This window comes from Lissotriton vulgaris, chromosome 1_1 (genome assembly GCF_964263255.1).
Source record: "Lissotriton vulgaris chromosome 1_1, aLisVul1.2, whole genome shotgun sequence".
Classification (NCBI taxonomy): domain Eukaryota; kingdom Metazoa; phylum Chordata; class Amphibia; order Caudata; family Salamandridae; genus Lissotriton; species Lissotriton vulgaris.
In genome coordinates, this window is record NC_141685.1 from 234,808,608 (window position 1) to 234,823,042 (window position 14,435).

The following is a 14,435-nucleotide window of genomic DNA, read 5'->3' on the forward strand; positions in this document are numbered from 1 at the left end:
TTCAAGATGGTATGCAGACTAATCATTTTTTATGATGGAAATCCATTCCTGGACAATTTTTGGGAGTTATTGCAGGTCTAATGCAAGATTAATCTCCATATTATGAGAGTCAATGCAATATTCAGGAAAAAATTAATTGTTTTCGCCCAACGTGGGGCTCGAACCCACAACCCTGAGATTAAGAGTCTCATGCTCTACCGACTGAGCTAGCCGGGCTCCCTCCTTAAGACAGTATGCAGACCAATCCCTTTTTGTGAAAAAAATCAAATCCTGGATATTCCTCTACTCTTGTTTTGCAAGGAAAGCCAGATTTATACATCCTTCAGAGGACAGAGTGTCAAAAAAAATAAGAGAAAATGAAAATGGAAGTTGTGAGAACTTCATTTTGAGATTGCATAAGAATTCAAATTCCTCTCACATGCTAAAGAATACCTGAACCCTTTTGATTAAACCACTTTAGTTGTTATAATGAGACCATATTTGAAAGCCATCTGTGATTTTTCTGTTCTTACTCTGCAATGACCTTGGCAATGACAAGTTAAAAATAAAATGTATGCAAATTTTATAATGGAGAATGCGGGCATCGAGCCCGCTACCTCTCGCATGCTAAGCGAGCGATTTACTATTTGAGCTAATTCCCCTGTGTGTTTAATCTGCATAACATGAAAAAAGTAACCTTACTGCGTTCCACACTTTATTTGAAGTCCAATTGCCCATAACAGTGTTCAGTTCACTCCTAAATTATGCCTTACCTCCACTTATGGGATGTTTTACAGTTCAGGTTGGCCTGTTTACTACTCGAATATGAGTGATATTGCGCGGTGTTCATCTAGACTCATACCCTAGCTAATCTTGAAGTTAAATTTCCCACCAATGAGAAACCAAGGGAGATACCATTTCTGATAGTTATTGCATGTCTAATGCAAGAATATTCACCAGATTATGAGAGTCAATGCAATAATCCAGCAAAAATTACTCATTTTCGTCCAACGTGGGGCTCGAACCCACGACCCTGAGATTAAGAGTCTCATGCTCTACCGACTGAGCTAGCTGGGCTCCCACTTCAAGAGGGTATGCAGACTAATCATTTTTTATGAAGGAAATCCATTCCTGGACAATTTTTGGGAGTTATTGCAGGTCTAATGCAAGATTAATCTCCATATTATGAGAGTCAATGCAATATTCAGGAAAAAATTACTCGTTTTCACCCAACGTGGGGCTCGAACCCACGACCCTGAGATTAAGAGTCTCATGCTCTACCGACTGAGCTAGCCGGGCTCCCTCCTTAAGACAGTATGCAGACCAATCCCTTTTTGTGAAAAAAATCAAATCCTGGATATTCCTCTACTCTTGTTTTGCAAGGAAAGCCAGATTTATACATCCTTCAGAGGACAGAGTGTCAAAAAAAATAAGAGAAAATGAAAATGGAAGTTGTGAGAACTTCATTTTGAGATTGCATAAGAATTCAAATTCCTCTCACATGCTAAAGAATACCTGAACCCTTTTGATTAAACCACTTTAGTTGTTATAATGAGACCATATTTGAAAGCCATCTGTGATTTTTCTGTTCTTACTCTGCAATGACCATGGGCAATGACAAGTTAAAAATAAAATGTATGCAAATTTTATAATGGAGAATGCGGGCATTGATCCCGCTACCTCTCGCATGCTAAGCGAGCGCTCTACCATTTGAGCTAATTCCCCAGTGTGTTTAATCTGCATAACATGAAAAAAGTAACCTCACTGCCTTCCACACTTTATTTGAAGTCCAATTGCCCATAACAGTGTTCAGTTCACTCCTAACTTATGCCTTACCTCCACTTATGGGATGTTTTACAGTTCAGGTTGGCCTGTTTACTACTCGAATATGAGTGATATTGTGGTGTGTTCATCTAGACTCATACTCTACCTAATCTTGAAGTTAAATTTCCCACCAATGAGAAACCAAGGGAGATACCATTTTTGATAGTTATTGCATGTCTAATGCAAGAATAATCACCAGATTATGAGAGTCCAGCAAAAATTACTCATTTTCGCCCAACCTGGAGCTCGAACCCACGACCCTGAGATTAAAAGTCTCATGCTCTACCGACTGAGCTAGCCGGGCTCCCACTTCAAGATGGTATGCAGACTAATCATTTTTTATGAAGGAAATCCAGTCCTGGACAATTTTTGGGAGTTATTGCAGGTCTAATGCAAGAATAATCTCCATATTATGAGAGTCAATGCAATATTCAGGCAAAAATTACTCGTTTTCGCCCAACGTGGGGCTCGAACCCACGACCCTGAGATTAAGAGTCTCATGCTCTACCGACTGAGCTAGCCGGGCTCCCTCCTTAAGACAGTATGCAGACCAATCCCTTTTTGTGAAAAAAATCAAATCCTGGATATTCCTCTACTCTTGTTTTGCAAGGAAAGCCAGATTTATACATCCTTCAGAGGACAGAGTGTCAAAACAAATAAGAGAAAATGAAAACGGAAGTTGTGAGAACTTCATTTTGAGATTGCATAGGAATTCAAATTCCTCTCACATGCTGAAGAATACCTGAACCCTTTTGATTAAACCACTTTAGTTGTTATAATGAGACCATATTTGAAAGCCATCTGTGATTTTTCTGTTCTTACTCTGCAATGACCTTGGCAATGACAAGTTAAAAATAAAATGTATGCAAATTTTATAATGGAGAATGCGGGCATCGATCCCGCTACTTCTCGCATGCTAAGCGAGCGCTCTACCATTTGAGCTAATTCCCCTGTGTGTTTAATCAGCATAACATGAAAAAAGTAACCTCACTGCCTTCCACACTTTATTTGAAGTCCAATTGCCCATAACAGTGTTCAGTTCACTCCTAACTTATGCCTTACCTCCACTTATGGGATGTTTTACAGTTCAGGTTGGCCTGTTTACTACTCGAATATGAGTGATTTTGTGGTGTGTTCATCTAGACTCATACCCTACCTAATCTTGAAGTTATATTTCCCACCAATGAGAAACCAAGGGAGATACCATTTTTGATAGTTATTGCATGTCTAATGCAAGAATAATCACCAGATTATGAGAGTCCAGCAAAAATTACTCATTTTCGTCCAACGTGAGGCTCGAACCCACGACCCTGAGATTAAGAGTCTCATGCTCTACCGACTGAGCTAGCCGGGCTCCCACTTCAAGATGGTATGCAGACTAATCATTTTTTATGAAGGAAATCCATTCCTGGACAATTTTGGGAGTTATTGCAGGTCTAATGCAAGATTAATCTCCATATTATGAGAGTCAATGCAGTATTCAGGCAAAAATTACTCGTTTTCGCCCAACGTGGAGCTCGAACCCACGACCCTGAGATTAAGAGTCTCATGCTCTACCGACTGAGCTAGCCGGGCTCCCTCCTTAAGACAGTATGCAGACCAATCCCTTTTTGTGAAAAAAATCAAATCCTGGATATTCCTCTACTCTTGTTTTGCAAGGAAAGCCAGATGTATACATCCTTCAGAGGACAGAGTGTCAAAAAAAATAAGAGAAAATGAAAATGGAAGTTGTGAGAACTTCATTTTGAGATTGCATAAGAATTCAAATTCCTCTCACATGCTAAAGAATACCTGAACCCTTTTGATTAAACCACTTTAGTTGTTATAATGAGACCATATTTGAAAGCCATCTGTGATTTTTCTGTTCTTACTCTGCAATGACCATGGGCAATGACAAGTTAAAAATAAAATGTATGCAAATTTTATAATGGAGAATGCGGGCATCGATCCCGCTACCTCTCGCATGCTAAGCGAGCGCTCTACCATTTGAGCTAATTCCCCTGTGTGTTTAATCTGCATAACATGAAAAAAGTAACCTCACTGCCTTCCACACTTTATTTGAAGTCCAATTGCACATAACAGTGTTCAGTTCACTCCTAACTTATGCCTTACCTCCACTTATGGGATGTTTTGCAGTTCAGGTTGGCCTGTTTACTACTCGAATATGAGTGATATTGTGGTGTGTTCATCTAGACTCATACTCTACCTAATCTTGAAGTTAAATTTCCCACCAATGAGAAACCAAGGGAGATACCATTTTTGATAGTTATTGCATGTCTAATGCAAGAATAATCACCAGATTATGAGAGTCCAGCAAAAATTACTCATTTTCACCCAACCTGGAGCTCGAACCCACGACCCTGAGATTAAAAGTCTCATGCTCTACCGACTGAGCTAGCCGGGCTCCCACTTCAAGATGGTATGCAGACTAATCATTTTTTATGAAGGAAATCCAGTCCTGGACAATTTTTGGGAGTTATTGCAGGTCTAATGCAAGAATAATCTCCATATTATGAGAGTCAATGCAATATTCAGGCAAAAATTACTCGTTTTCGCCCAACGTGGGGCTCGAACCCACGACCCTGAGATTAAGAGTCTCATGCTCTACCGACTGAGCTAGCCGGGCTCCCTCCTTAAGACAGTATGCAGACCAATCCCTTTTTGTGAAAAAAATCAAATCCTGGATATTCCTCTACTCTTGTTTTGCAAGGAAAGCCAGATTTATACATCCTTCAGAGGACAGAGTGTCAAAACAAATAAGAGAAAATGAAAACGGAAGTTGTGAGAACTTCATTTTGAGATTGCATAGGAATTCAAATTCCTCTCACATGCTGAAGAATACCTGAACCCTTTTGATTAAACCACTTTAGTTGTTATAATGAGACCATATTTGAAAGCCATCTGTGATTTTTCTGTTCTTACTCTGCAATGACCTTGGCAATGACAAGTTAAAAATAAAATGTATGCAAATTTTATAATGGAGAATGCGGGCATCGATCCCGCTACTTCTCGCATGCTAAGCGAGCGCTCTACCATTTGAGCTAATTCCCCTGTGTGTTTAATCAGCATAACATGAAAAAAGTAACCTCACTGCCTTCCACACTTTATTTGAAGTCCAATTGCCCATAACAGTGTTCAGTTCACTCCTAACTTATGCCTTACCTCCACTTATGGGATGTTTTACAGTTCAGGTTGGCCTGTTTACTACTCGAATATGAGTGATTTTGTGGTGTGTTCATCTAGACTCATACCCTACCTAATCTTGAAGTTAAATTTCCCACCAATGAGAAACCAAGGGAGATACCATTTTTGATAGTTATTGCATGTCTAATGCAAGAATAATCACCAGATTATGAGAGTCCAGCAAAAATTACTCATTTTCGTCCAACGTGAGGCTCGAACCCACGACCCTGAGATTAAGAGTCTCATGCTCTACCGACTGAGCTAGCCGGGCTCCCACTTCAAGATGGTATGCAGACTAATCATTTTTTATGAAGGAAATCCATTCCTGGACAATTTTGGGAGTTATTGCAGGTCTAATGCAAGATTAATCTCCATATTATGAGAGTCAATGCAGTATTCAGGCAAAAATTACTCGTTTTCGCCCAACGTGGAGCTCGAACCCACGACCCTGAGATTAAGAGTCTCATGCTCTACCGACTGAGCTAGCCGGGCTCCCTCCTTAAGACAGTATGCAGACCAATCCCTTTTTGTGAAAAAAATCAAATCCTGGATATTCCTCTACTCTTGTTTTGCAAGGAAAGCCAGATGTATACATCCTTCAGAGGACAGAGTGTCAAAAAAAATAAGAGAAAATGAAAATGGAAGTTGTGAGAACTTCATTTTGAGATTGCATAAGAATTCAAATTCCTCTCACATGCTAAAGAATACCTGAACCCTTTTGATTAAACCACTTTAGTTGTTATAATGAGACCATATTTGAAAGCCATCTGTGATTTTTCTGTTCTTACTCTGCAATGACCATGGGCAATGACAAGTTAAAAATAAAATGTATGCAAATTTTATAATGGAGAATGCGGGCATCGATCCCGCTACCTCTCGCATGCTAAGCGAGCGCTCTACCATTTGAGCTAATTCCCCTGTGTGTTTAATCTGCATAACATGAAAAAAGTAACCTCACTGCCTTCCACACTTTATTTGAAGTCCAATTGCACATAACAGTGTTCAGTTCACTCCTAACTTATGCCTTACCTCCACTTATGGGATGTTTTGCAGTTCAGGTTGGCCTGTTTACTACTCGAATATGAGTGATATTGTGGTGTGTTCATCTAGACTCATACTCTACCTAATCTTGAAGTTAAATTTCCCACCAATGAGAAACCAAGGGAGATACCATTTTTGATAGTTATTGCATGTCTAATGCAAGAATAATCACCAGATTATGAGAGTCCAGCAAAAATTACTCATTTTCGCCCAACCTGGAGCTCGAACCCACGACCCTGAGATTAAAAGTCTCATGCTCTACCGACTGAGCTAGCCGGGCTCCCACTTCAAGATGGTATGCAGACTAATCATTTTTTATGAAGGAAATCCAGTCCTGGACAATTTTTGGGAGTTATTGCAGGTCTAATGCAAGAATAATCTCCATATTATGAGAGTCAATGCAATATTCAGGCAAAAATTACTCGTTTTCGCCCAACGTGGGGCTCGAACCCACGACCCTGAGATTAAGAGTCTCATGCTCTACCGACTGAGCTAGCCGGGCTCCCTCCTTAAGACAGTATGCAGACCAATCCCTTTTTGTGAAAAAAATCAAATCCTGGATATTCCTCTACTCTTGTTTTGCAAGGAAAGCCAGATTTATACATCCTTCAGAGGACAGAGTGTCAAAACAAATAAGAGAAAATGAAAACGGAAGTTGTGAGAACTTCATTTTGAGATTGCATAGGAATTCAAATTCCTCTCACATGCTAAAGAATACCTGAACCCTTTTGATTAAACCACTTTAGTTGTTATAATGAGACCATATTTGAAAGCCATCTGTGATTTTTCTGTTCTTACTCTGCAATGACCTTGGCAATGACAAGTTAAAAATAAAATGTATGCAAATTTTATAATGGAGAATGCGGGCATCGATCCCGCTACCTCTCGCATGCTAAGCGAGCGCTCTACCATTTGAGCTAATTCCCCTGTGTGTTTAATCAGCATAACATGAAAAAAGTAACCTTACTGCCTTCCACACTTTATTTGAAGTCCAATTGCCCATAACAGTATTCAGTTCACTCCTAACTTATGCCTTACCTCCACTTATGGGATGTTTTACAGTTCAGGTTGGCCTGTTTACTACTCGAATATGAGTGATATTGTGGTGTGTTCATCTAGACTCATACCCTATCTAATCTTGAAGTTAAATTTCCCACCAATGAGAAACCAAGGGAGATACCATTTTTGATAGTTATTGCATGTCTAATGCAAGAATAATCACCAGATTATGAGAGTCCAGCAAAAATTACTCATTTTCGCCCAACGTGAGGCTCGAACCCACGACCCTGAGATTAAGAGTCTCATGCTCTACCGACTGAGCTAGCCGGGCTCCCACTTCAAGTTGGTATGCAGACTAATCATTTTTTATGAAGGAAATCCATTCCTGGACAATTTTTGGGAGTTATTGCAGGTCTAATGCAAGATTAATCTCCATATTATGAGAGTCAATGCAGTATTCAGGCAAAAATTACTCGTTTTCGCCCAACGTGGAGCTCGAACCCACGACCCTGAGATTAAGAGTCTCATGCTCTACCGACTGAGCTAGCCGGGCTCCCTCCTTAAGACAGTATGCAGACCAATCCCTTTTTGTGAAGAAAATCAAATCCTGGATATTCCTCTACTCTTGTTTTGCAAGGAAAGCCAGATTAATACATCCTTCAGAGGACAGAGTGTCAAAAAAAATAAGAGAAAATGAAAATGGAAGTTGTGAGAACTTCATTTTGAGATTGCATAAGAATTCAAATTCCTCTCACATGCTAAAGAATACCTGAACGCTTTTGATTAAACCACTTTAGTTGTTATAATGAGACCATATTTGAAAGCCATCTGTGATTTTTCTGTTCTTACTCTGCAATGACCTTGGCAATGACAAGTTAAAAATAAAATGTATGCAAATTTTATAATGGAGAATGCGGGCATCGAGCCCGCTACCTCTCGCATGCTAAGCGAGCGATTTACTATTTGAGCTAATTCCCCTGTGTGTTTAATCTGCATAACATGAAAAAAGTAACCTTACTGCGTTCCACACTTTATTTGAAGTCCAATTGCCCATAACAGTGTTCAGTTCACTCCTAAATTATGCCTTACCTCCACTTATGGGATGTTTTACAGTTCAGGTTGGCCTGTTTACTACTCGAATATGAGTGATATTGCGCGGTGTTCATCTAGACTCATACCCTAGCTAATCTTGAAGTTAAATTTCCCACCAATGAGAAACCAAGGGAGATACCATTTCTGATAGTTATTGCATGTCTAATGCAAGAATATTCACCAGATTATGAGAGTCAATGCAATAATCCAGCAAAAATTACTCATTTTCGTCCAACGTGGGGCTCGAACCCACGACCCTGAGATTAAGAGTCTCATGCTCTACCGACTGAGCTAGCTGGGCTCCCACTTCAAGATGGTATGCAGACTAATCATTTTTTATGAAGGAAATCCATTCCTGGACAATTTTTGGGAGTTATTGCAGGTCTAATGCAAGATTAATCTCCATATTATGAGAGTCAATGCAATATTCAGGAAAAAATTACTCGTTTTCGCCCAACGTGGGGCTCGAACCCACGACCCTGAGATTAAGAGTCTCATGCTCTACCGACTGAGCTAGCCGGGCTCCCTCCTTAAGACAGTATGCAGACCAATCCCTTTTTGTGAAAAAAATCAAATCCTGGATATTCCTCTACTCTTGTTTTGCAAGGAAAGCCAGATTTATACATCCTTCAGAGGACAGAGTGTCAAAAAAAATAAGAGAAAATGAAAATGGAAGTTGTGAGAACTTCATTTTGAGATTGCATAAGAATTCAAATTCCTCTCACATGCTAAAGAATACCTGAACCCTTTTGATTAAACCACTTTAGTTGTTATAATGAGACCATATTTGAAAGCCATCTGTGATTTTTCTGTTCTTACTCTGCAATGACCATGGGCAATGACAAGTTAAAAATAAAATGTATGCAAATTTTATAATGGAGAATGCGGGCATCGATCCCACTACCTCTCGCATGCTAAGCGAGCGCTCTACCATTTGAGCTAATTCCCCAGTGTGTTTAATCTGCATAACATGAAAAAAGTAACCTCACTGCCTTCCACACTTTATTTGAAGTCCAATTGCCCATAACAGTGTTCAGTTCACTCCTAACTTATGCCTTACCTCCACTTATGGGATGTTTTACAGTTCAGGTTGGCCTGTTTACTACTCGAATATGAGTGATATTGTGGTGTGTTCATCTAGACTCATACTCTACCTAATCTTGAAGTTAAATTTCCCACCAATGAGAAACCAAGGGAGATACCATTTTTGATAGTTATTGCATGTCTAATGCAAGAATAATCACCAGATTATGAGAGTCCAGCAAAAATTACTCATTTTCGCCCAACCTGGAGCTCGAACCCACGACCCTGAGATTAAAAGTCTCATGCTCTACCGACTGAGCTAGCCGGGCTCCCACTTCAAGATGGTATGCAGACTAATCATTTTTTATGAAGGAAATCCAGTCCTGGACAATTTTTGGGAGTTATTGCAGGTCTAATGCAAGAATAATCTCCATATTATGAGAGTCAATGCAATATTCAGGCAAAAATTACTCGTTTTCGCCCAACGTGGGGCTCGAACCCACGACCCTGAGATTAAGAGTCTCATGCTCTACCGACTGAGCTAGCCGGGCTCCCTCCTTAAGACAGTATGCAGACCAATCCCTTTTTGTGAAAAAAATCAAATCCTGGATATTCCTCTACTCTTGTTTTGCAAGGAAAGCCAGATTTATACATCCTTCAGAGGACAGAGTGTCAAAACAAATAAGAGAAAATGAAAACGGAAGTTGTGAGAACTTCATTTTGAGATTGCATAGGAATTCAAATTCCTCTCACATGCTAAAGAATACCTGAACCCTTTTGATTAAACCACTTTAGTTGTTATAATGAGACCATATTTGAAAGCCATCTGTGATTTTTCTGTTCTTACTCTGCAATGACCTTGGCAATGACAAGTTAAAAATAAAATGTATGCAAATTTTATAATGGAGAATGCGGGCATCGATCCCGCTACTTCTCGCATGCTAAGCGAGCGCTCTACCATTTGAGCTAATTCCCCTGTGTGTTTTATCAGCATAACATGAAAAAAGTAACCTCACTGCCTTCCACACTTTATTTGAAGTCCAATTGCCCATAACAGTGTTCAGTTCACTCCTAACTTATGCCTTACCTCCACTTATGGGATGTTTTACAGTTCAGGTTGGCCTGTTTACTACTCGAATATGAGTGATTTTGTGGTGTGTTCATCTAGACTCATACCCTACCTAATCTTGAAGTTAAATTTCCCACCAATGAGAAACCAAGGGAGATACCATTTTTGATAGTTATTGCATGTCTAATGCAAGAATAATCACCAGATTATGAGAGTCCAGCAAAAATTACTCATTTTCGTCCAACGTGAGGCTCGAACCCACGACCCTGAGATTAAGAGTCTCATGCTCTACCGACTGAGCTAGCCAGGCTCCCACTTCAAGATGGTATGCAGACTAATCATTTTTTATGAAGGAAATCCATTCCTGGACAATTTTGGGAGTTATTGCAGGTCTAATGCAAGATTAATCTCCATATTATGAGAGTCAATGCAGTATTCAGGCAAAAATTACTCGTTTTCGCCCAACGTGGAGCTCGAACCCACGACCCTGAGATTAAGAGTCTCATGCTCTACCGACTGAGCTAGCCGGGCTCCCTCCTTAAGACAGTATGCAGACCAATCCCTTTTTGTGAAAAAAATCAAATCCTGGATATTCCTCTACTCTTGTTTTGCAAGGAAAGCCAGATGTATACATCCTTCAGAGGACAGAGTGTCAAAAAAAATAAGAGAAAATGAAAATGGAAGTTGTGAGAACTTCATTTTGAGATTGCATAAGAATTCAAATTCCTCTCACATGCTAAAGAATACCTGAACCCTTTTGATTAAACCACTTTAGTTGTTATAATGAGACCATATTTGAAAGCCATCTGTGATTTTTCTGTTCTTACTCTGCAATGACCATGGGCAATGACAAGTTAAAAATAAAATGTATGCAAATTTTATAATGGAGAATGCGGGCATCGATCCCGCTACCTCTCGCATGCTAAGCGAGCGCTCTACCATTTGAGCTAATTCCCCTGTGTGTTTAATCAGCATAACATGAAAAAAGTAACCTTACTGCCTTCCACACTTTATTTGAAGTCCAATTGCCCATAACAGTGTTCAGTTCACTCCTAACTTATGCCTTACCTCCACTTATGGGATGTTTTACAGTTCAGGTTGGCCTGTTTACTACACGAATATGAGTGATTTTGTGGTGTGTTCATCTAGACTCATACCCTACCTAATCTTGAAGTTAAATTTCCCACCAATGAGAAACCAAGGGAGATACCATTTTTGATAGTTATTGCATGTCTAATGCAAGAATAATCACCAGATTATGAGAGTCCAGCAAAAATTACTCATTTTCGTCCAACGTGAGGCTCGAACCCACGACCCTGAGATTAAGAGTCTGATGCTCTACCGACTGAGCTAGCCGGGCTCCCACTTCAAGATGGTATGCAGACTAATCATTTTTTATGAAGGAAATCCATTCCTGGACAATTTTTGGGAGTTATTGCAGGTCTAATGCAAGATTAATCTCCATATTATGAGAGTCAATGCAGTATTCAGGCAAAAATTACTCGTTTTCGCCCAACGTGGAGCTCGAACCCACGACCCTGGGATTAAGAGTCTCATGCTCTACCGACTGAGCTAGCCGGGCTCCCTCCTTAAGACAGTATGCAGACCAATCCCTTTTTGTGAAGAAAATCAAATCCTGGATATTCCTCTACTCTTGTTTTGCAAGGAAAGCCAGATTTATACATCCTTCAGAGGACAGAGTGTCAAAAAAAATAAGAGAAAATGAAAATGGAAGTTGTGAGAACTTCATTTTTTGAGATTGCATAAGAATTCAAATTCCTCTCACATGCTAAAGAATACCTGAACCCTTTTCTTTAAACCAATTTAGTTGTTATAATGAGACCATATTTGAAAGCCATCTGTGATTTTTCTGTTCTTACTCTGCAATGACCTTGGCAATGACAAGTTAAAAATAAAATGTATGCAAATTTTATAATGGAGAATGCGGGCATCAAGCCCGCTACCTCTCGCATGCTAAGCGAGCGCTTTACTATTTGAGCTAATTCCCCTGTGTGTTTAATTTGCATAACATGAAAAAAGTAACCTTACTGCATTCCACACTTTATTTGAAGTCCAATTGCCCATAACAGTGTTCAGTTCACTCCTAACTTATGCCTTACCTCCACTTATGGGATGTTTTACAGTTCAGGTTGGCCTGTTTACTACTCGAATATGAGTGATATTGCGCTGTGTTCATCTAGACTCATACCCTAGCTAATCTTGAAGTTAAATTTCCCACCAATGAGAAACCAAGGGAGATACCATTTCTGATAGTTATTGCATGTCTAATGCAAGAATATTCACCAGATTATGAGAGTCAATGCAATAATCCAGCAAAAATTACTCATTTTCGCCCAACGTGGGGCTTGAACCCACGACCCTGAGATTAAGAGTCTCATGCTCTACCGTCTGAGCTAGCCGGGCTCCCTCCTTAAGACAGTATGCAGACCAATCCCTTTTTGTGAAAAAAATCAAATCCTGGATATTCCTCTACTCTTGTTTTGCAAGGAAAGCCAGATTTATACATCCTTCAGAGGACAGAGTGTCAAAAAAAATAAGAGAAAATGAAAACGGAAGTTGTGAGAACTTCATTTTGAGATTGCATAAGAATTCAAATTCCTCTCACATGCTAAAGAATACCTGAACCCTTTTGATTAAACCACTTTAGTTGTTATAATGAGACCATATTTGAAAGCCATCTGTGATTTTTCTGTTCTTACTCTGCAATGACCTTGGCAATGACAAGTTAAAAATAAAATGTATGCAAATTTTATAATGGAGAATGCGGGCATCGATCCCGCTACCTCTCGCGTGCTAAGCGAGCGCTCTACCATTTGAGCTAATTCCCCTGTGTGTTTAATCTGCATAACATGAAAAAAGTAACCTCACTGCCTTCCACACTTTATTTGAAGTCCAGTTGCCCATAACAGTGTTCAGTTCACTCCTAATTTATGCCTTACCTCCACTTATGGGATGTTTTACAGTTCAGGTTGGCCTGTTTACTACTCGAATATGAGTGATATTGTGGTGTGTTCATCTAGACTCATACCCTACCTAATCTTGAAGTTAAATTTCCCACCAATGAGAAACCAAGGGAGATACCATTTTTGATAGTTATTGCATGTCTAATGCAAGAATAATCACCAGATTATGAGAGTCCAGCAAAAATTACTCATTTTCGCCCAACGTGAGGCTCGAACCCACGACCCTGAGATTAAGAGTCTCATGCTCTACCGACTGAGCTAGCCGGGCCCCCACTTAAAGATGGTATGCAGACTAATCATTTTTTATGAAGGAAATCCATTCCTGGACAATTTTTGGGAGTTATTGCAGGTCTAATGCAAGATTAATCTCCATATTATGAGAGTCAATGCAGTATTCAGGCAAAAATTACTCGTTATCGCCCAACGTGGAGCTCGAGCCCACGACCCTGAGATTAAGAGTCTCATGCTCTACCGACTGAGCTAGCCGGGCTCCCTCCTTAAGACAGTATGCAGACCAATCCCTTTTTGTGAAGAAAATCAAATCCTGGATATTCCTCTACTCTTGTTTTGCAAGGAAAGCCAGATTTATACATCCTTCAGAGGACAGAGTGTCAAAAAAAATAAGAGAAAATGAAAATGGAAGTTGTGAGAACTTCATTTTGAGATTGCATAAGAATTCAAATTCCTCTCACATGCTAAAGAATACCTGAACCCTTTTGATTAAACCACTTTAGTTGTTATAATGAGACCATATTTGAAAGCCATATGTGATTTTTCTGTTCTTACTCTGCAATGACCTTGGCAATGACAAGTTAAAAATAAAATGTATGCAAATTTTATAATGGAGAATGCGGGCATCGAGCCCGGCACCTCTCGCATGCTAAGCGAGCGCTTTACTATTTGAGCTAATTCCCCTGTGTGTTTAATCTGCATAACATGAAAAAAGTAACCTTACTGCGTTCCACACTTTATTTGAAGTCCAATTGCCCATAACAGTGTTCAGTTCACTCCTAACTTATGCCTTACCTCCACTTATGGGATGTTTTACAGTTCAGGTTGGCCTGTTTACTACTCGAATATGAGTGATATTGCGCTGTGTTCATCTAGACTCATACCCTAGCTAATCTTGAAGTTAAATTTCCCACCAATGAGAAACCAAGGGAGATACCATTTCTGATAGTTATTGCATGTCTAATGCAAGAATATTCACCAGATTATGAGAGTCAATGCAATAATCCAGC

The 14,435-nt window shown here is 39.7% G+C and overlaps 5 non-coding genes across 5 annotated transcripts; all 5 read right to left on the reverse strand.

Moving 5' to 3' along the window:
• Positions 1 to 3,731: 3,731 nt before the first annotated feature.
• TRNAA-AGC (transfer RNA alanine (anticodon AGC)) lies at positions 3,732 to 3,804 on the reverse strand. The gene has a single exon. It is a non-coding gene; the product is annotated as a tRNA-Ala (tRNA).
• Positions 3,805 to 5,831: 2,027 nt separating this feature from the next.
• TRNAA-AGC (transfer RNA alanine (anticodon AGC)) lies at positions 5,832 to 5,904 on the reverse strand. The gene has a single exon. It is a non-coding gene; the product is annotated as a tRNA-Ala (tRNA).
• Positions 5,905 to 6,881: 977 nt separating this feature from the next.
• Positions 6,882 to 6,954, reverse strand: TRNAA-AGC (transfer RNA alanine (anticodon AGC)). Its single transcript has one exon. It is a non-coding gene; the product is annotated as a tRNA-Ala (tRNA).
• A 4,140-nt stretch (positions 6,955 to 11,094) lies between these two features.
• TRNAA-AGC (transfer RNA alanine (anticodon AGC)) lies at positions 11,095 to 11,167 on the reverse strand. Its single transcript has one exon. It is a non-coding gene; the product is annotated as a tRNA-Ala (tRNA).
• Positions 11,168 to 12,986: 1,819 nt separating this feature from the next.
• On the reverse strand, positions 12,987 to 13,059 carry TRNAA-AGC (transfer RNA alanine (anticodon AGC)). Its single transcript has one exon. It is a non-coding gene; the product is annotated as a tRNA-Ala (tRNA).
• Between the last annotated feature and the right edge of the window lie 1,376 nt (positions 13,060 to 14,435).